Source organism: Poromitra crassiceps (genome assembly GCF_964638095.1).
Source record: "Poromitra crassiceps genome assembly, chromosome: 1".
NCBI lineage: Eukaryota > Metazoa > Chordata > Actinopteri > Beryciformes > Melamphaidae > Poromitra > Poromitra crassiceps.
In genome coordinates, this window is record NC_139623.1 from 93,598,477 (window position 1) to 93,622,095 (window position 23,619).

A 23,619-nucleotide genomic window follows, 5' to 3' on the forward strand; every position below is an offset into this window, starting at 1 on the left:
AGTGGGCTAAAGATTTTCACATGCTCAGTTTTGTTGTTATGTTGGTATTTGTGTGTGCATATGGGTGGATGCTAGACCTGGATTGTTTTTAAGTTACATGTTCCTCTGTTGCTTTCAGGTGAGATTTAGTTTTTTAAGGAACATCGAACTTTGATCAAGCAATGTTGTTACAAGGTTACAATGTGGCAGAGCTACTTCACCTGGCAAATCGGTCCTGTTAGGCTGAGCTTGTTACATAATTACACTCCACACTAACAGTATGTCTACTGTATATTGTTTATATCAATTATAATGTATTTTTATTATTTATTTGGGGTGATGGTGAGGCTTCTGTCTTGCTGCCCAGTTCTGCCCGGCCTCTGCATCTGCCCCACTGAGGCTGGATTTGACCCAGGTTATGTTGGGTGGATTAGAGAAAAGTTAAAAACACGCACACCCAGGTCGAATCCGGCAGGTGCAGAGCTGGAGAGAGGCTGGAACAGTGAATAAATAGAGCAGTCTGCTCGAAACGTAACCAGCAACGGTGCAATACATATTTTCACTGGAGCCCATGCAGTGTGCGAGCTGTTTAATGTATTCTATGTTGGGTGGATTACCTCACTCTGACAGCTTCTCCCTCTCAGCAGGGGGTTCACAGTAGTAAAGACTGCTGTGCTTGTGATGAGTGTTACTTAAGTGTTAACAAGAAGAGCTGGTGTAGGTGGAAGAGAAAACTTCCTTGGACTACATACTGTACATTACTGTGTGTTACTGGAGTAAAGGCCAGAGTGTAGCCCAGGGATTCTCAAATGTTCCCATGTCATGGACCCTCAAATAGACAAACATTAGGCCACGGACCCCCATTAGATATACTTAAATTCCAGGGACTCCATATGGGAGGATTTTTGTTGTTGATAAATTAGTATTTAACTGTGTAACTGTCTACACTGTAATTGTGATTACAATAGTAATTTATACATCCTCAAATTTGGATAATTTGTAGAATGAAATTTAAGTCTTCCTCATTTTGCTGGGGGTCCCCTGGAACCTCCTCATGGACCTCAGGGGCCTGCAGACAGCACTTTGAGAACCACCAGCATTGCCTCTGTGGTGATATAGACATGTATTTTAGGGCTGCACAATACAACGTATTTTCATCATCATCGCAATATAAACATGCGCAATAAACACATGGCCATGTGCCTGAAACGCAATGAATAACAAAAATCATTTTATTTTTCACACTCAGAATGCAATCTATAATTCCCTCGAAGCACAGGCAGACACAAGCATTGGCGCTGGAAGCACGGTGCGGCGGGCGCTGCAGCACCCCCTGGTGGCAAGAGATGTAAAAAAATATATATATATATATATATTTTTTTTTTACAGTGCACCTGAACGCAACATGCAAAATACCCGCTGAATAAGTGTCCAAATGTTCATGTAATTCTGGCCAATACGCCACTTCTGTTATAACATTTCAGTCTGGAAGATATAATCTTTATGACTAAAAGGCTAAATGAATAGCTTAGAAAATGAATAGCCCCGGGGGCCCATGGTACTATTAATCCGGCCCTGGATATATGGGAGGAATAGCAGGTAGGCTATCACTGTCCCTGATTCCTGAGGGTAAATTGAGTAATGCTGCAGAGAAGAGGAGAAGACACTAGGGTTGGTGCGATGGACGATGGCATCGACCATCGTGATTGTTCCAACACCCATCGACCTCTGAGCCTTCTACATGGGACCATCGTGATTAACCGTTCAAATTAAAATTTTACAGATTTAATAATAAAACGACCAACTGCACTCACTCGCGACGCACGGGTGAGTGCAGTTGGGATAAAATCCTGCACACGGCTTTAGCAGTATCTTTGGGTGGTCCGTCCATCCTCATCAGGGTGAAATCCAAAATACTGCCAGATAGGCGAAGTGGTCCCTTTTTTTGCGACGATCTTCGTCTCCTCCGCCATTATGGAAGATGATTGAAGGGCAAGTTTCCAACACAGGCAATTACAAAGCCTCCGCTCTGGTCAGTCTAACTTTCTGTTTCCAGAACTTTCCACACCAGCCCCTCCTCCCCTTCCCTCTCTCTGCTGGGTGTGCGCTAGTCTTACTTTTGGTTTCAACACCAGCCCCTAAACGCATGCTGGGTGCGTGCTACATACCCTATTGAACTTGTAACCCCCCCCCCCCCCCCGGCCAACGACGATGCCATCGTCCATCGTGATGGTTCAGTGTGGAAGCATCGTGATGGTTATTTGGCTGACATCGCACATCCCTAGAAGACACTGAATAATGACATCACAACAGTATAATCCTAATGTTAATTTAAAATGAAATATTCCTCTAAATATGGCTAAAAGTCCAAAAAGGGTGGGAGAGAGAATGAGGATTCCAACACAGCAGTGGGAGCAAGTGGTGACACGGAGGTGAGTGAGAAAAGGTGACTGAATAATGACACAACAGTCTAATCTTAATGTTAATTTTCCTCTAATCTGGCGACAAAGTGGCCAAAAAAAATGTTTGACCGAAGGTTGCCGCCAAATTTTCCGCCAATGTTATCTTTCCCTTGCTCTGCCCCTCCAGTGTAATTTTCAGCTTGAGTCGGTAACAGAGAGCCATGCTTGTGGGCATAGGCTATTCAATGTTTGGGGTCTATGTTAGCAGTATTGAAGCAGAAAGACATAGGAAATGTAATAGCTATTGGGTTTCCTCTATATGCATTTAGTAGCGACGGCCCACCACTGCTAAATCCTGGCCACCGCTGCTTCAAAATAAGATAACATATTTTGGGGGGGACCTGGCCAAGAAAAGCAGCACAAACATAACATTATATAATGTAACATCACTTTTATAGAGAAATAAATGGTGCAAAGCACAAACTGTTATCCACCTTATTTTTGAATGCCCCACTGTAAAAAATAATTGTGCATACAAGGTCCGGTTTAACGTGACTTATTGTTGCAGCTTGCCATTTCCTAAATGGTATCCTACTTGATTTGAAAAGATGGCCGCCTACACTCAGTCCCTTGTACCCTGGCTGAATTGAACATAACTTGGCCAATAAGTATTTAACATACAAAATAAAACAACCCATAATATCTTAATTTTATACAGAATGCAGAGGACATGTAACTATTTAGTTACAGGCATTCCAGGAATATTGTGCTCTAAAGATGACGATAGTAGCTCGAGACTGTTTTGTCCTGAAACCCACACGCTTTGCGGTGGTGGTTTTAGCGTAACCTATGTGGGATTCGAAATAACGCATCCGAGATATAAAACGTTATAATATAGCCACGTTATAAACAACAAACTAACGCTGGTGATCCGTATGGAAACAGTGTTACTCGAAATGGTTAAAAGTTCTATCAATTTGGTCATTTAGTGGCATTTTACTGCCATGTAACATAACTAACTAGCAGCTAATATTAGCCAAAGCAGGCGATTACCCATGAATGCACTGCGGTCTTAAAGGGATATTTATCGACGAGATTTTTGCCAAGCTGGACCTGATTAGTGATTTGCTCCGTTCGCCCAGACGGGTGTCAAGCTGTCAGCAACAAGGCTGGGAGGATCACACCGGAAGAAGCACCCATCAGCAGATCAGGCAAAAATGGCCGCCAAAAATAAGGTGGATAGAAAAGTAAATCAGTGCAATTCTCCGGGCCGGCGTCGTTGTACGACACGCGCTTAACCACGGTCCCACCCGGCCCTCGGCCACCACTGCTGGAAAAAATCCTGGAGGAAACACTATGCATACTTCAATATTTGTTTATTTATAACAATATCATATCGTCATCATCACAAAATTGAACAATGTTTTCGCTGTTTTCGTGCAGGCCTAATGTATTTTGGGGATATGAGTGGAACATAAATGTGTGATTACAAAATAATAATAAAAACTGTTATAGAATCCGATCACCAGCCTGCCTCCACCAAAAGATCGTTTTCTTAGTTATCTTAGTTAGTGTGGTCAGTCTGTGATCCTCATTTCAGTGGTCTGTGATCCTCATTTCAGTGGTCTGTGATCCTCATTTCAGTGGTCTGTGATCCTCATTTGAGTTATCTGTGATCCTCATTTCACTTGTCTGTGATCCTCATTTCAGTGGTCTGTGATACTCATTTCAGTGGTCTGTGATCCTCATTTCAGTGGTCTGTGATACTCATTTCAGTGGTCTGTGATCCTCATTTCAGTGGTCTGTGATCCTCATTTCAGTGGTCTGTGATACTCATTTCAGTGGTCTGTGATCCTCATTTCAGTGGTCTGTGATCCTCATTTCAGTTATCTGTGATCCTCATTTCAGTGGTCTGTGATACTCATTTCACTTGTCTGTGATCCTCATTTCAGTGGTCTGTGATACTCATTTCAGTGGTCTGTGATGCTCATTTCAGTGGTCTGTGATCCTCATTTCAGTTATCTGTGATCCTCATTTCACTTGTCTGTGATCCTCATTTCAGTTATCTGTGATCCTCATTTCAGTGGTCTGTGATACTCATTTCACTTGTCTGTGATCCTCATTTCAGTTGTCTGTGATACTCATTTCAGTGGTCTGTGATGCTCATTTCAGTGGTCTGTGATCCTCATTTCAGTTATCTGTGATCCTCATTTCACTTGTCTGTGATCCTCATTTCAGTGGTCTGTGATCCTCATTTCAGTGGTCTGTGATCCTCATTTCAGTTATCTGTGATCCTCATTTCACTTGTCTGTGATCCTCATTTCAGTTGTCTGGGATCCTCATTTCACTTGTCTGTGATCCTCATTTCAGTTGTCTGGGATCCTCATTTCAGTTGTCTGTGATCCTCATTCCAGTGGTCTGTGATCTTCATTTATCCGGGGAAAGCTGACTTGAGCACGCTTGCTCTTTCCCAGCAGCTCCCTGCATCACAGTCACATGGTTGATTACATTCACTTACCTTCAACACGTTCCTTTGGTCGGTTTAGGCTTTTTATTGGCATTAATGACGATTGGGGATGGGGGGGTGGGGATTACAGGGCACCATTCATTGTTGAGGTAGGGGAGTCCATTACAATCCCCCTTCCCCCCAACACACGCACGCACATGCACACACACACACACACACACACACACACACACACACACACACACACGAACACCATTGACGCACACACACTGTCCCAGCCCTTCCAGGGATTCAAAGCAGCAACCTTCCAGCCTCAAGTCTTCCTCTCTATACAACACTGCCTCTATTAATCCATAATGTAAAGCAGACTAACATGGACATTGTCCTGTCACTAAGGCACACTTGGGCATGTCTCCCTGCATTGTATGTTTTTGAAGGAGCATGACAAGACAACAAGCATGCAGCTGCTTTTATATTGATCTCCCCTGATATTGTGTTCTGATTGGCTTTAATTTGGCTTCTCATTTCTGATGTGGTTCCAATGTGGTGGTGAGTCCCATGTGATTATACACTGCTTATATCAAAGCTATGACAGATTACGGCTTGGACAGCTCCCTTTGAGATGGTTTCATGGATAATTATCATCATATTTTCCATTGTCTAACCCGTTATAATATAGCCACGTTATAAACAACAAACTAACGCTGGTGATCCGTATGGAAACAGTGTTACTCGAAATGGTTAAAAGTTCTATCAATTTGGTCATTTAGTGGCATTTTTTTTTGATTGATTGATTGAGTTCTTTATTGATAATGAATACACAGTATATACAATATACATATATACATACACAGGCCCACCATTATCAAAAGGATAAAAACGCAATAAAGCTGACAGCTTATTTCCATTGCGGTCCTCATGGTGACTGTTATAAAATGTGTACTGTTGTGTGTATGTCTGGATGTGTGTAAGTGTGTGATAGTGTGAGTGCCACAAGCACTTGTCAGAGTCTGAGGGTAATGCGTGGGTGTGCCTGCCACGCAGGGGGGAGAATGATATGGGAAAGTGGGGCACAGGCATTTTACTGCCATGTAACATAACTAACTAGCAGCTAATATTAGCCAAAGCAGGCGATTACCCATGAATGCACTGCGGTCTTAAAGGGATATTTATCGACGAGATTTTTGCCAAGCTGGACCTGATTAGTGATTTGCTCCGTTCGCCCAGACGGGTGTCAAGCTGTCAGCAACAAGGCTGGGAGGATCACACCGGAAGAAGCACCCATCAGCAGATCAGGCAAAAATGGCCGCCAAAAATAAGGTGGATAGAAAAGTAAATCAGTGCAATTCTCCGGGCCGGCGTCGTTGTACGACACGCGCTTAACCACGGTCCCACCCGGCCCTCGGCCACCACTGCTGGAAAAAATCCTGGAGGAAACACTATGCATACTTCAATATTTGTTTATTTATAACAATATCATATCGTCATCATCACAAAATTGAACAATGTTTTCGCTGTTTTCGTGCAGGCCTAATGTATTTTGGGGATATGAGTGGAACATAAATGTGTGATTACAAAATAATAATAAAAACTGTTATAGAATCCGATCACCAGCCTGCCTCCACCAAAAGATCGTTTTCTTAGTTATCTTAGTTAGTGTGGTCAGTCTGTGATCCTCATTTCAGTGGTCTGTGATCCTCATTTCAGTGGTCTGTGATCCTCATTTCAGTGGTCTGTGATCCTCATTTCAGTTATCTGTGATCCTCATTTCACTTGTCTGTGATCCTCATTTCAGTGGTCTGTGATACTCATTTCAGTGGTCTGTGATCCTCATTTCAGTGGTCTGTGATACTCATTTCAGTGGTCTGTGATCCTCATTTCAGTGGTCTGTGATCCTCATTTCAGTGGTCTGTGATACTCATTTCAGTGGTCTGTGATCCTCATTTCAGTGGTCTGTGATCCTCATTTCAGTTATCTGTGATCCTCATTTCAGTGGTATGTGATACTCATTTCACTTGTCTGTGATCCTCATTTCAGTTGTCTGTGATACTCATTTCAGTGGTCTGTGATCCTCATTTCAGTGGTCTGTGATCCTCATTTCAGTTATCTGTGATCCTCATTTCACTTGTCTGTGATCCTCATTTCAGTGGTCTGTGATCCTCATTTCAGTGGTCTGTGATCCTCATTTCAGTGGTCTGTGATCCTCATTTCAGTTATCTGTGATCCTCATTTCACTTGTCTGTGATCCTCATTTCAGTTGTCTGGGATCCTCATTTCAGTGGTCTGTGATCCTCATTTCAGTGGTCTGTGATCCTCATTTCACTTGTCTGTGATCCTCATTTCAGTTGTCTGTGATACTCATTTCAGTGGTCTGTGATCCTCATGTCAGTGGTCTGTGATCCTCATTTCAGTTATCTGTGATCCTCATTTCACTTGTCTGTGATCCTCATTTCAGTGGTCTGTGATCCTCATTTCAGTGGTCTGTGATCCTCATTTCAGTTATCTGTGATCCTCATTTCACTTGTCTGTGATCCTCATTTCAGTTGTCTGGGATCCTCATTTCAGTTGTCTGTGATCCTCATTTCAGTGGTCTGACTGTGATCGTCATTCCAGTGGTCTGTGATCTTCATTTATCCGGGGAAAGCTGACTTGAGCACGCTTGCTCTTTCCCAGCAGCTCCCTGCATCACAGTCACATGGTTGATTACATTCACTTACCTTCAACACGTTCCTTTGGTCGGTTTAGGCTTTTTATTGGCATTAATGACGATTGGGGATGGGGGGGTGGGGATTACAGGGCACCATTCATTGTTGAGGTAGGGGAGTCCATTACAATCCCCCTTCCCCCCAACACACGCACGCACATGCACACACACACACACACACACACACACACACACACACACACACACACACACACACACACACACACACGAACACCATTGACGCACACACACTGTCCCAGCCCTTCCAGGGATTCAAAGCAGCAACCTTCCAGCCTCAAGTCTTCCTCTCTATACAACACTGCCTCTATTAATCCATAATGTAAAGCAGACTAACATGGACATTGTCCTGTCACTAAGGCACACTTGGGAATGTCTCCCTGCATTGTATGTTTTTGAAGGAGCATGACAAGACAACAAGCATGCAGCTGCTTTTATATTGATCTCCCCTGATATTGTGTTCTGATTGGCTTTAATTTGGCTTCTCATTTCTGATGTGGTTCCAATGTGGTGGTGAGTCCCATGTGATTATACACTGCTTATATCAAAGCTATGACAGATTACGGCTTGGACAGCTCCCTTTGAGATGGTTTCATGGATAATTATCATCATATTTTCCATTGTGTAACCCTTGTTGATCAAGCTTATTTGAACGGTATACCGATGTTAGTGCAGTTTGTAATCCTGCTGATAACTTGATCATCAGGACAGGAGATTGTCACGTTGCCTTTTGTCTAAACAAAGTTAGGGTCATAACACAATCAATTACTTTACAGCACATTCTGATTATCAATAAGTCACAGTATTTGTCCACAATTTACCAGGAAATGCCTGACTCATACTAGGAAGTCTAGCAGATACAAATACATGTGTCGTGACTGGCTGCCTTGGGGTCCATGCTCCGCAATGTGCCCGGTCCGCTCTGACATTTGATAGGCAAGTTGCATCTATCCATCCCTTCCCTGCCAGTAGACCATCATCATCTATGCAGAGACAGCAGCCCTACTCCCATAGGAATATTATTGATGTAAGGCAGACACCAGCGAGGATGTGTGTGCATCCGTGTGTGTGTGTGTGTGTGTGTGTGTGTGTGTGTGTGTGTGTGTGTGTCAGTAGTGAGCAGAGAACTAGAGGATGACTCATAGGGGAGGTGGTGACGTGCCCTTATTTTTTGCTCCCGACTCCCAAGCTGCTCCGTTCTGATAAGGGAGAGAGGATGAGACCGTGGGCTGGGTTAATCCTCTCTCTGCATCGGGCCTGCCGTCTGCCATGAAGAACAATAGAGGGGCCAGATTGGTCATCAGTCTGCCTTCTGGCTGCTGTTTATAGCTCCTGAATCACCAGGGATGGAGTGGGTTGTAAAAGCTGTTGAGATGCTCTTGAGACACTTCACTGATTGTATAACAACCCTTCTTCTCACTCCTAATTTCCTGATTTTCACACCTCCACTTCCTGCAAATGCGACTAAATAAATGATTTGAGTAAATAAGGTTTTTGTTACCACTCAGGAGGATTATGAAGAAATATCCCCATACAGTATGTCTTCTTTTTTTTTTATATATATATATATATAGTGGATGAGTTACCAAGGAGGGAGAGGGTCATCGATTCTGCTTAGGCCATTTACACCTGGCATTAACATGCGTTTTCTGCCATCAGATTGCAATCTGATGGCAGAAATGGGTGTCCTCTCAATCCGCATAAAGTTGCTGTATCCAGATTGAGAAGACACATTGCATTTACACTTGTGTTCAATGTGTACACAATGCATCCCTGACCACCTCCGGAGGTGGTTTGGCCGATCAGATTGCAATCCGTCTTCAAAGCGTTTTGGGGGTGTTTACACCTGTACTTTCAAGGGATAAAGCACAATCTGATTGCAATCTGATGACAGAAAACACACGTTAATGCCAGGTGTAAATGGCCTCTTAGATACTGAGACACATATTTATCACATTCTTTGTGGCTCTTGAATTCCTTCCTCAACTCCTGTTTTCTAATTTATTTTCTTTGCCCAAGCCATAATCCTTGGATGTATAAATTGTAGTATTGTGAGAAAACCCTAAAAATACACTCGCTTGTCATTTTCTGTACAGCAGCTTCAGCAATACATGAAGATTAGATGGACAGTTTGCAGGATAGCAAACTGTCATGGCAACCTTTTTGGCCAGCGCACGCAGGGGGCAGGCCCTATAACATGTTTGTCCACCCAATTTAGTCACCAATTTAGTCACCAATTTGCAAGCCGATTTGGTCCCACTCAGAAACCATAAGACCTGCCGCTACCGAACTTGGTAGGTAGGTTCACAGAGTCACCTTTTACTATGGGCGAAAAAAATTACACTAGTTGACCACTAGGTGGCGCTATAACAACCCACTTTACGTTTTGGTCCATAATTTTTTAACCGTAGTATCTACAATCAAAATTATTTTTTCCCTGGATTCCTTGGGTCATTCCGCATCTGCTGATAGAGGCCCCGCCCATTTACGTCTAACTAGATTTTCCGCCATTTACAATTTCGTCCAAAAGCATTTTTTCACTATTTCTCCTTCAAATGTTGTCAAATCTTGACCAAACCACATCACACAGCGTGTGTGGACTGTCCTGCACAAAACCTGTTTTGCTGTTTTTTGCGAGACCGCACCGTCGCGATATAATCAACATGCAAAGTGTTGTGGGTGGGGCCTATTTCACAGAAATCGCAATTTTGCCTTCTAATTTTGTCCAAACTCCACCAAACCACAGCACACAGCATGTGTGGACTGTGCTGCTCAAAACTTATTTCATGGTTTTTTGAAAGCCCGCACCGCACCGTAGGCTATTTCATCATGAACTTATGACTTTGGGATACTGTTAACTGGGAAAGAGATGTAATTAGAACAATAGAAGTTGAAAAGGCACTGTTGGAGAAAATATAAGTTCCATGCGCATTTCCTAATCAATAAGCTAATAATTGCCTAATAGTTGCATACGCATAATTAACGCTATGAGAATACAATGACATGACATCTCACACATATAGATTCACCCGTGGCATTGAGGACTTCTCTCCTTTTGCTGATACCTTGGACAGTGCATCGCGTCCCATAACAATTGATAACAGTTTCCCTGTCAGACTGGACGATGCACACACATTTCCAAAGTTCATCCCCCCTCCTCTCTGCCTTTCCTCCTCTCTCTGAGTATAAAGCATATGTCAAACTGTCAGTCATCACTGAATATTTGGACTCTGTATGACATATCAGAATGTGTACATTGAGATTCAGTCCTCTGACAATGCAGATTGCCAGAGAATGTATGGTTTTTTAATATACTTCTATAATACACTTCCTGGCTCATGGTTTCATTCATTTGGTTTATATAAGCTGTTATAATTATCATATTGCGGATGAGGAGTGGTCAAATTCCATTCTCTAACAGGCACCATGAGGCTATACAGAGGGGTGGGGTCCTTTTAATGCGACAAAGAATTTCACAATAAATACACACACACACACACACACACACACACACACACATTAATTTATTATAATAAAATGTTTTATTAAATGCAAGAGATTCAGGAAGACTCGCGACACTGTTGGTAGCTCCCAATATTTTTCAGATTTATTTTACATAGAAAATGACGACATTTCGAGCCCTCAAAGGCTGTTCATCAGGTCAGATTTACCTGATGAAGAGCTTTTGAGGGCTCGAAACATTGTCATTTTTAATGTAAAATAAATCGGAAAAATATTGGGAGCTACCAACAGTGTCGCGAGTCTTCCTGAATCTCATGAAGTAACTTAGTAGTAACTTAGTAGCTGAAGTGTTGTTTTGCCAGTTAACATTTTGAATAAATCAATGTTATGCACCTGTTCAAACACAGTTCAATGGAATGGGCAGTTCATCTCTACAAACCAAACATATTTTTCCTGCGAAAGTAAGTTCTTATGGTAATACAATATCTTTGGTCATTTTCACTCGCATCCACCAGTTCTTCACTTTCTACTGCCAAAACACCTCAGCTTATCGCTTCCCAAAGAAATGCTTCTGAGAAAACGTGGCGTTCATCACTTTCACTATAAAAAAAGAATTGCCCTTGGAAAATAGTTTCCAACAATGCAACTTGCCACTTTCAGCATGTAGCAACGAGCTAGCTAGCCATTAGCTTGCTAGCTAGTTAGCGTTGTTGTTTTCACTGCGGCGGCAGGGCACTATTTACAGCGACACACAGGGAGGAGGGAGCGGAAGCCGCTCTGATTGACATGGTCGGAGCCAATGACAGAGCTTGTAATAAGCCGGGAGCGGACATCCGGCAGCGACTGAAACAGTCGCTCCAATGGGAAGCAGCTGTAGAGCAGGGGAGGGCTTATCCCAGTTGCCTGTTTCCGTGCAGCCAGACGACTCTCACGGAAGGGAGGGGAGGCTGGCCAGCGAGACTAGTGCATCCCTAGTGTACACTGGGTTAGCACTGTAGGGCCAACTTGCATGCATTTAGTGTCATTTACCCACAATCATTCTTTTAGTCCAGACAGCACCGCCTATGTTTTTTCAATGCACCTCTTTTTATGCCTCCGCCGGCAATAGCCAGGCCGGAGGCATTATGGATTCGGGTTGTCCGTCCATCTGTCCATACGTCTGTCCGATGTTCGTTAAGGCGATATCTGAGGAACACTTTGACGGAATTTAATCAAATTTGCCTAAAACGTCAACTTGGACTCAAGGATGAACTGATTAGATTTTGGTGGTCAAAGTTCAAGGTCACTGTGACCTCACAAACCCCATTTCCAAGCTCTTTAACGCGATATCTCAGGAATGCCTTGACGGAATTTCTTCCAATTTGGCTCAAACGTCGACTTGGATTCAAGGAGGAACTGATTCGATTTTGGTGGTCAAAGGACAAAGGTTAAGGTCACTGACCTCACGAATGCCATTTTCAAGCTCATTCACGCAATATCTCAGGAACGCATTGGCGGATTTTCATCTAATTTACCTCAAACGTCCACTTGGACTCAAGAATTAACTGATTACATTTTGGTGGTCAAAGGTCAATGTCACTGTGACCTCACGAACACCATTTTCAAGCTCAGTAACGCCATATCTCACCTAATTTCTTCACATTTGGCTCAAGTCTGGACAGACATGGATGTCGACTGCTCACTTGTTGGCAGAGGCATATAACCGCGGTGCGGTCGTTCTAGTTTCAAAGGTTTTTCAGCTGTTTCAGTGTTACATCTCCCCATGCAGTCTTAATTACATAATACCTGGTAAAACACCTTCATGCACTAAAAGACATAATCTATTGCCCACTTAATTAACGTATGATGTTTTTCTTTCATGTGCAATACATCTGTCTTGGATTAGTGTACATTAGCATAATCTACTTTAACTCCACAGCAGCACAAAGATTCAAGATGCTTTCGTCAATCATTTTGGCAAGCTGTGCAGCACATTGGATTAGCCTGCTCAGCGAAGTGCATCAGCTCGCCCACCTCATGTATTGCAATTACATAACGTACAAAAGAGATCAGATTTAAGATGCTCTCATCTACTCCTTCTTTCAGTGAGCGGTGAATTAACCTACTGTACTGAGGTAAAGCTATGTGAACAGCTGTGTGTAGAGCCAGTGTTGTATGTAAGATGCTAACTCAGTACAGCTGTAGGATAAGTGTGTGTCGTCAGAGGTAATCCGTCTTCGTTCACTGCGTGGTACAGTAGAGCTCATTTAGGCTTCATAGAGTGTTTCCTGGAGTGTGTGAATTTATGCATGGCTGCACATGTGCATGCGTGCGTGTGTGTGTGTGTGTGTGTGTGTGTGTGCACATGTGTGTGTGCATGTGTGTATGTGCATATCTCTCTCCCCTCAGGAGATCGTTACGTTAGTCAACATATGGTGTGTGGGAGATGAATTGACTTCCCTGTCGGCTAGCCAGCTTTCTGCTGTTTCCTGTACGTGTCGTAATTGGCAGTTAGATTGCAAGTCGGCACTTCTTGTAATTGTGTAATACCACATCTTTTACACTGATACCTAATGTAAAAGTCTGCTCATGTTGTATCTGTCTTCTATTATACATGGATGCAGCATTTTCCAAGAAGCCCTTATGAGTGAAGCAACAGTGCAGCAGCTGGCTACATCTGTAGCCTACATGCTGACCTGTTGCAGCAGCTGGCTACATCTATAGCCTACATGCTGACCTGTTGCAGCAGCTGGCTACATCTATAGCCTACATGCTAACCTGTTGCAGCAGCTGGCTACATCTATAGCCTACATGCTGACCTGTTGCAGCAGCTGGCTACATCTGTAGCCTACATGCTAACCTGTTGCAGCAGCTGGCTACATCTATAGCCTACATGCTAACCTGTTGCAGCAGCTGGCTACATCTGTAGCCTACACGCTGACCTGTTGCAGCAGCTGGCTACATCTGTAGCCTACATGCTGACCTGTTGCAGCAGCTGGCTACATCTGTAGCCTACATGCTGACCTGTTGCAGCAGCTGGCTACATCTGTAGCCTACATGCTGACCTGTTGCAGCAGCTGGCTACATCTGTAGCCTACATGCTGACCTGTTGCAGCAGCTGGCTACACCTATAGCCTACATGCTGACCTGTTGCAGCAGCTGGCTACATCTGTAGCCTACATGCTGACCTGTTGCAGCAGCTGGCTACATCTGTAGCCTACATGCTGACCTGTTGCAGCAGCTGGCTACATCTATAGCCTACATGCTAACCTGTTGCAGCAGCTGGCTACATCTATAGCCTACATGCTGACCTGTTGCAGCAGCTGGCTACATCTGTAGCCTACATGCTAACCTGTTGTAGCAGCTGGCTACATCTGTAGCCTACATGCTGACCTGTTGCAAGCCAAATTTAGCCCACTTGATGTGGAAAACCTGAACTACAGTACTATGGAAGCTTTCAGTGAGCTTTTACACATAATTCCTGTATGTATGCTTTTGTACATGCACTGATGGCTGGGTTAGATAAGACATAATTAGGGATGCACCATGATATTAGATTACCAAGATACGATTAAACTTTTACTTGTTTACTCACCAATTTGGCTCTCTTCCAAATAATCCAGCCACGTTACGTAACTACTGTATGTCCATTCATGAAATTAAATAGCACAGGGACATTAATGATTTGTAAAAGTGCATTTAACAATATAACAGAAGTAATCCCAGCATCATCAACACACCCACTTGCTCGCTCTGGACATACTACTGTAGTATTCAAACATGCGCTGCTCTGCGAGCGACACGGACATAGTACCAGGAGCTTGGCGTGATTAGGATTTGTTTGCGCGGGGGCGCGCTCACAACTGACACTTGTGTTCATACATAAAGCCCATCCGAGTAATGTCTGGATATCTTCAGGAGTTCACTGCATACTGTAAGAGTTCACTGCGGTAGAGTGCCTTGCGGTAGTGTTTACTGTCGTCTCCTGCTAGTGTTGTCATCAGTATACGACAGCGAGCTAGCCGCTAGCTAGCTAACTCGCCTCGCAAACAGAGTGGCTGTCTGTGTGTGCGCCCTGGCTGTACGACATCAGTCTAATGGAATATCAGATTTCGGACTTGGAAGTGAGCGAGGAAGTAGGACTGAAGTGGTAAGTTCTGAAAATATGTGTGAAGCAACAGTGCATCATTTCATACAGTGTTTTCTTCACAGTTTTTTGTATCTTCAGCTGAACTGAGTAACTGCCGTTTCCTATAAGTGAATTATTCCAAAGTGAGTTTCTGATATTTGCATAGAATGGAGAGTATTACCTTTTTTCAAAGGAGCAACTTCTAAGGGGTTTACCTTGGAAGCAGAAGTTGTTTTCTCTTCCACCCATGTTGTTGCTTCCTGCTGAAGCTTCAGGAGGAAGGAATTCCCTCCAGTGCCTGTTGCACACCCTACATCCAAACACACACACACACACACACACACACACACACACACACACACACACACACACACACACACACACACACACACACACACACACACACACACACACAAGGCAATCAGCCAGCTAATCCCATGGCTCAGGCCTCAGTCTAAATAATTGACCCCCCTGACAATCAGACTCTCATTTGTGTTTCTTCACATCATCTGAGCTGTGTGTCCTTGGCTGCCTTTATATCCTGGCAGCTTTCAGTCTCATCTCTGCTGTGGTCTTCAGCAGGAGCCGTGCAATCTCATTCATCCAGCTATGGGCTTTATTCAATGACTTCCCTACACGCTGTCTAGCTGTCGCCTCTCTCTCTCACTCTCTCTCTACTTTATGCAGCATTTGAACTTTGTATTTTGCTATCTTTCTGACTGTCTGTCTCTTTCTATCTGACTCACGCTTTTTCCCCAGTTTGTTATTCTTAATACAGGTGTGTGCAGGGGTTTTCATACCCCTGCACACACAGCGCTCCAGTGTGGGTGGTTTTCATACCCCTGCACACACAGCGCTCCAGTGTGGGTGGTTTTCATACCCCTGCACACAGTGGTCCAGTGGGGGTGGTTTACATACCCCTGCACACACACACTGCTCCAGTGTGGGTGGTTTTCATACCCCTGCACACAGTGGTCCAGTGGGGGTGGTTTTCATACCCCTGCACACAGTGCTCCAGTGGGGGTGGTTTTCATACCCCTGCACACAGTGCTCCAGTGGGGGTGGTTTTCATACCCCTGCACACAGTGGTCCAGTGGGGGTGGTTTTCATACCCCTGCACACAGTGGTCCAGTGGGGGTGGTTTTCATACCCCTCCACAGACAGTGCTCCAGTGGGGGTGGTTTTCATACCCCTGCACACACAGTGCTCCAGTGTGGGTGGTTTTCATACCCCTGCACACAGTGCTCCAGTGTGGGTGGTTTTCATACCCCTGCACACACAGCGCTCCAGTGGGGGTGGTTTTCATACCCCTGCACACACAGCAGTCCAGTGGGGGTGGTTTTCATACCCCTGCACACACAGCAGTCCAGTGGGGGTGGTTTTCATACCCCTGGACACACAGCGCTCCAGTGGGGGTGGTTTTCATACCCCTGCACACACAGCAGTCCAGTGGGGGTGGTTTTCATACCCCTGCACACACAGCGCTCCAGTGGGGGTGGTTTTCATACCCCTGGACACACAGCGCTCCAGTGGGGGTTGTTTTCACTCGGCTGACCTTGCCCCACCCCATGCTACCCCACTCCGCTCTGGGCCCCACTGTGCTCCATTCAACTGGCCAGCAGATGCTATTCAAATGGACGTGATAAGACCAAAGCTGTCCAGACTCACAGCTTGTGTGAGAGGGGGATGGGATAAGGAAGGATGTTGGTTGGCCCCAAAATAGTTTTCTCTTCCCACGCTGCCCTCCCTCATTCATTGCTTTTTTTGTATGATATAGAAACTCTGCCCCAGATAATCAGCAGGGCGAAATTTCCATAGAGATGGGGGGGGGACATATCCCCCCCTCTTTTCAAAATCCAGACTTTGTTGCCCCCCCCCCCCCCCCCCCATTTTTCACTGCAAAAATCATGGACGTGGGCCAACATTACTGTTTGTCAGAGGCTGTAGCGGGCTCATTTTTAAACCTAGAGTTAAGAGAATAGTATTATGAAACTAGAAGACCTAAGGCATCCATTGGAACCAACCATGGTGGCTAAATAATGCTCAAAGATCTTTGCTCAATTTTGGCAAGGGAAAAACGGGCATGGCCATTTTCAAAGGGGACCCGACCCCCAGGTCGGAGTTATTGTGTTCCCCCACTTCTCAAGCCAAAGTTATGCCCTTGACTATGCTACATCACATTATGGATGTGCACTTCAGCTATTGAACATGTAAATGTGGAATACAGAATATTACTATTTATTCATAAAACATGCAAATAAAATTTGCAATTTGAAATCATTTTTAGTTGCCACAGAAGGGACATCTTTTTTTTTCTAGCTCTAAGCTGTTTGCCCAAAGAACACACAAAACTCTTCTCTCCCTTCATATTTGCTTTGATTTCCTCGTGTTGCACCATCCTGGCTTGGCAACCTGTTAAATTATCTCAAAACTGCAAGAGCTGAGATAGAAATGATGTATCAAGTAGTGAAGGAGAACCACCGTGCCTCAGCTATAAAAGGCAGGTCCGGTGCATCACAGAAGAGGGACGCAGCATCAATGAAGAAAGAAGAAAATCTGGAGCAGCTCGGACCTTTATTTAGGTGCAAAAAATAAGGCTAACGTTTCAACGCCAAGTGCGTCTTCATCAGAGTCAGAAATTATGTATCATTGCAGTTCAAATGACGACATTCAGCAAAAAGAAAATCACTGTAGTTTTTTTGACGTTGTGTAGTCCTACATTTTTAATTCAACTGACATAAGAGTTGCATCCAAACTGGTTTATTTTGTTTATTTATGTTTTGGTGTCTGTTGTCACGGCACCAAACGCTTCCAGGCATCAATAGTTAACATGAACATCAGGCTGGTTCGTCTAGGCTTCCAGTGAGCACTGAGCTGTGAACATCCTCTCCTTCCTATAATAACAATGACAAGTGTCCGTGTGCCTGTGTGTGTGCATGTGAACAGAATTTTGCCGTTTAACTTTCAGGGGGTATAACGAACACGGTGACCTGACGGAGCCAGATTTTTTAATTAGGTGATTGCGCTAATTACCTAATGATGTGATGACATCAGTGATGATGTCATCAGTCCTTCCTGGCTGAGGCTATATAAGTTCAGTGTTGATCAGAATCAGAATCAGAATCAGATATCATTTATTCACCATTATGTTTTGTAACATATAGGAACTTGTTTTGGCATTAAAGTGCTTAAACTTTTTTCACATAAAAGGGACAGTGCAAAACGAGGCAAATACAGTGGAACAACAGGACAAGAAAGTGCAATATTTGGTGATCATACAGGTATGGGCAGTGCAAATATTTGGATAAGGGTTCAGGCCCGAGGCAGCTCCCCTTAGGGGGGGGGGGCAACCGGGGGATACCTGACTGGTTTACGAGACGTGCTGCTGAGGGGAAGAAGCTGAGTCTGTGACGGTTTTTTAGAGTCACTGGCAGGCGTAGCCGCCGACCGTGAGGAAGCATGGAAAAGAGGGCGTGACCCGGGTGGGATGGGTCAGCCATAATCTTTCTGGCCCTCTTCAAGGCCCTGGTGTCATGTAGGGACTCGAGAGAGGGGAGGGGGCAGCCGATCACCTTCTCCGCTGATCGAATCACCCGCTGCAGCTTGGTCTTGTCCTTGACCGTAGCCGCAGGGAACCAGGTGATGATGGAGAAGGTGAGGATGGACTCAATGATGGAGGTGTAAAACTGAGTCAGCATAGACCTCGGCAGCCGGAACTTTTTTAGCTGCCGCAGGAAGTACATCCTCTTCCGGGCCTTCTTCATGAGAGCGTCGATGTTCAGCTCCCACTTCAGGTCCCGGGAGATCGTCATGCCAAGGAAGCGGCAAGACTCAACAGAGGCCACTGGGGTGCCTCCCAAGTTGCCAAGTTCACTGATGCCATCAGTGATGATGTCATCAGTGATGTCATCCGTGATGATGTCATCAGTGATGCCATAGAGCAGGCGAGGCCACGTGTGGGCTGAGCTGCGGGGCTGGTGAGGCCGCAGCAGAATTTTGGCTGGCCACAGATATGCCGTTTTATGTGCGATCGGGCTGAAACTTTCAGGGGGTCCGGTGTACAGAGCACCCATGCGGGTGACCTGACGGATCCGGATTTTTTAATTAGGTGATTTCCCTAATTAACTAATGATGTGATGTCATCAGTGATGATGTCATCAGTGATGTCATAATTCCTGGCTGAGGCTATGTATTGCTGGGCAATACAATAGCCATAGTATTGCCCTAATAGATGGGCAATACGCATATATTGCCCATCTATTAACATAGGTGAGAGTATGTTCCGGCAGTTTTACCAGATCCGTATGAAGCCGTACCGCATCTGGTGTGGTCGTCATAACGCACCGGCCATCTTCAGTATGGATCAACATTAGAGGGGGAAAAGGGCGAACTCTGAACTGGACCTGGACCTCAATTCACCTTATTCATCACCACGCCCACTTTTTCTCTCTTCTGCGTTAGACGCAATTGTATTTGTTCTTCCGGTTCAGCGCTAGTTAGCGGCCAATTTCAAAACAAAACGTCACTATAATAATGAATGAAGTTTGGCAACATTCAGAAAGTACACTTCCGCTAACTTCAATTACATGTTCATAGCGTTACTGCTGCGAGGAGCCGATGGCTGTACCCGGTCGGCATTTAACGTTAGTTGCAAAAGCACGTCAACAGTGTTTTCTCACTGCCAGTAGTAGCATTAGGGGTTGACAGATACTAGCTATGTCCGACTGGTCACACAGCCAGCGTTCTCAGTCCTCGCTGCTCGTTAAATATTTCCAAATAGGCGTTATTCTGATAAACTGGTCACATATTTGGAATGTTACGTTCTCACCCGAAAAAATATTGCTTGAAAACAGCTTTTTGGCAAGTCTAAAAATGACTATGGTAGGCATCATCCACTTCTGTGTCTAAAACGAAAAGACGATTACAAAATGACGTCATGCAGAAGCGTCCTTATATGGGCTAATAATAAGGTGAATAAGGGCTTCAGCCTCACGTCAATGAACTTAAGCTTCGCCCACTTTTGATCGACAGCCAGCATTACCAATCAAGTGATGTGACGGGGACAGTGTCTCACTCAGAATCTAAGAGGCTTACGGGATTTCATACAGGTAGCGACAGTGTGCATATTTTGCGCAAGGTAGCGCACAAACTCTTCTCCCGGTGGCCTACGTTAGCATAGGTAGCTAGATGCTAACAGATAGACAGGGATGGAGCCTAGCAACACAACAAATGTCAGTGTAATTTGAGGTAAAAATTCAATATACGGTAGTTCAACGTTTGCAAAGGCTGTCGAAAAATCAAGCGTGTGCACGGCACTTCCGAGTGTGCAGTTGTTGAGGAGAGCGCTGCCCTCATTGAAAACAATGGTTTTGCTCTCTGCACAATGCCCCGATGAAAGCCCAGTTACTCTCACAACAAAAATCCCAACTCAACTTGAGTGAAACTCTTAGTCACCAAGACAAAAGCTTCTGACATAATGTCTCCCAACACTTTACCACTGTTGGGGCATTTCATTAACTCTGACATAATGACAACAATATCTCTTTTTGCTCCCTGCTTATCGGATATAGTCCTACTTGCGCTCCCAGTCCTGTTATTTAGTGTTATTGTTTGATTGGCTGTTATTAATCATAAAGTGAAATACTTGAAATGGTATCTTTGTGTTGAGGTGTGCTGCTGCAGCCTGTCTCTGTGGTCCTATGAAATAAACATTTAAATTGAAACTGCAGCTACTGTATTCCCTACTTCCCCAAAGTAATAATGAGAGCTATTTATTTCTTATTTTTTCTGGGTTCTTTTTTGCATTATTCTTTCTCTCCCTTGTACAGATCTGTTCATCAGCACATGTATATTGAACTGGTCTTGTTACCGCTAGAGATTTTAATCTAATTGAAATAATCTGTGAAACATGAGCTAAGTAAGGCCTTAGAAATACAATAAATATCCACCCTTGCTATGTATGCTATGAGGCAGTACTGAACTGAACCCCTCAGTAGGTTCTGAAATGTAGTCAAAACAAACTCAATCTAAATACCAGAACATGCTGCTCACTTATTTTGGTTCAAGAGGCTAAAGCAGGAGTTCAAAAAAAGTATAGTTTGACTGGTGCACATTCCTTTTTTAATTGCATTTATTTTTGAGAATTGTAAACACATTGGAAGCCATGCATAATTTTTAACCAATTTCTATCCATCTCTATTATATTTCTCTGTATGTCTTTCTTTTTCTCTCTTTTCTTCCCCATCTAATGTAGGTCTGCAGCACAATCTATCAAAATATTATCGAGGCCAAGTGTAAATTCCTTGTTCCTTCTTAGATTGTTCAGTGTGAGCAGCACTGAGACCAGATCTTTGACCAGCTTTTATAAAGAAGTAGCACTGTGCGAGTGTGCGTGTGCATGTCTGTGTGTGTCAGCTGACCTATTGAAATCATTTCAGCGCACTGTGCCTGTTACCACGGTAACGCAGGCTTCTCTCTCTCTCTCTCTCTCTCTCTCAGTCACTCTCTCTCCTCCCCTTTCATTTCCCCACCACACCAGAGAGAGGTCATGTGACAGTGCTGACGTCAAGCCGGGGAGGCAGGCAGAGGAGTGAGTTAGTTTGAGGGCTTCTAACAAACCTCCTGCCTGCTTGGACGGGGAGTTGCTGAGAGTCGTCAGCTCACTCACTCACTCACTCACTCACTCACTCACTCACTCACTCACTCACAGTCTTCTCCTCCTCTTCCCCCCTGCTGTGCTTCTCCCCCACGCTCTCTCTCTCTCTTTTTCTCATCTTTTCTTCTTCTGGTGCTCTCTCCCTTCCCCTGTTGCCTGTTGCTTCTCCTGTGGGTGCTGCTGCCCAAAACCTCGTTTTGAGAGAAAGAGCTGGGTAATGGACTGCTGAAAGGCTTGTACGTCGCTACCAAGAGAGGTAAGCTGTGTGTGTGTGTGTGTGTGTGTGTGTGTGTGTGTGTGTGTTCTCTTTGTGTGTGTATTGTGTGCTGCTGTGTGCTGTAGCTTGTGTGTGTATTGTGTGCTGTAGTTTGTGTGTGTATTGTGTGCTGTAGTTTGTGTGGCTGTGTGCTGTAGTTTGGGTGTGTATTGTGTGTGGCTGTGTGCTGTAGTTTGTGTGTGTATTGTGTGTGGCTGTGTGCTGTAGCAGCCACTGGTTGCTTCCAGAAGGATGGACGGTGAGTGTGAGCTGGATATAGGAGAGCGTGCAGCTCGTGTTGCCTTCCTTCTGCATTGTCGTGAGTCACATAGTTGTGCAGAAGGGTTGGATTCCAGGACAGCAGTGAGGGAATGTGTATGTGTGTGTATTTCAGTGAGGGAATGTGTATGTGTGTGTATTTCCGTGTGTATGTGGAGGCTTGATTATGTGCATTCTTGGTTAAATGAGGAACTCTAATGGATCCATTTCAATGATTGTGCTAAACTTTAAGAGAGCGCGCAGTCAGAGAAGTGCAGAAATGTAGTTTGAGGTTTTGAGGAGTTTCAGGTCGAGGGACCGAAGAAGGAGATCCCTGATCGGGGTGGAGGACTAACATTAGTTGATCTCTTTCTCTCTCCTCTCTCTCACGGCACACACAGCCAGATCTGTTTTCAAGCCCCCTCCAGGAAGTGAGTGAATGATGAGAGAGAGAGAGAGAGAGAGAGAGAGAGAGAGAGAGAGAGAGAGAGAGAGAGAGAGAGAGAGAGAGAGAGAGAGAGAGAGAGAGATCACTACAGGGCGTGAGTGTGTTATGTCTTTTGTAGTTGGAAGTGATGGGCAGCTCCACATGGCTTCTTCCCCCAAAGCGTTGCTAATGATAGGCAATAGTGGCTGGAGCTACGTAGCAGGGAGTGAGAGGCAAAGAGGGGGCAGAGCAGCTGCCACCAGCTCCCCTCAGAAGGGGTGGAGAGGCCTGAGACAGAGGAGGCATGCACTGCAAAAATGTCTTAACCACGTGTTTCTTTCAGTGATTTTAGCAGAGTTAACCTGCTGCTCCAATAGAAAGATAATGTCACTTGATTAAAGGAAGAAGAAAAAAGTACTGCATTAAAGACACAAGACCAATGTAAATTATGCATATTTTTGCAGTGTATGTCCAAACATGTGTCTGACTCTATGTATGGAAGAGAGTGGGAGTGTGTGTGTGTGTGTGTGTGTGTGTGTGTGTGTGTGTGTGTGTGTGTGTGTGTGTGTGTGTGTGTGTGTGTGTGTGTGTGTGTGTGTGTGTTTTGGGGGGGCGAGGGGGATTTGGATGGTGTGGGAAGAGTTGGGCTAGACTAAGTCTGATGTAACCCCCCTCCACCACCTCCCTGCATGCCTCAGACAAAAGCATGCCAGCCCACATTTATCCCAAACAGGGTGGACGCCAAGGGAGGAACAGCGAGCAGGCAAACCATCCTCCAGGACCAGAGATAACGAGGCTGATTTTGGATGTTGAATGATAAATGCGCTCGCTCGCTCTCTCCCTCTCTCTCGCGTGCTCTCTCTCTCCCTCCTCTTCCCTTTTT

At 44.7% G+C, this 23,619-nt stretch overlaps 1 protein-coding gene across 4 annotated transcripts in view; it reads left to right on the plus strand.

Annotated features, from left to right (window-relative positions):
• The window catches only part of ncalda (neurocalcin delta a), a 132,473-nt gene that overhangs the window by 51,332 nt on the left and 57,522 nt on the right, over window positions 1-23,619 (plus strand). Inside the window, exon 1 of one of the 4 annotated variants that reach the window (XM_083634385.1) lies at window positions 21,849-22,051. The exons of 2 other annotated variants lie outside the window; for them this stretch is intronic. The gene's annotated coding sequence lies outside the window, so the exon portion shown is untranslated. Of the gene's footprint in view, window positions 1-21,848; window positions 22,052-23,619 lie in introns of those variants that run through there. One more of the 4 variants, XM_083634386.1, reaches the window with a different exon arrangement.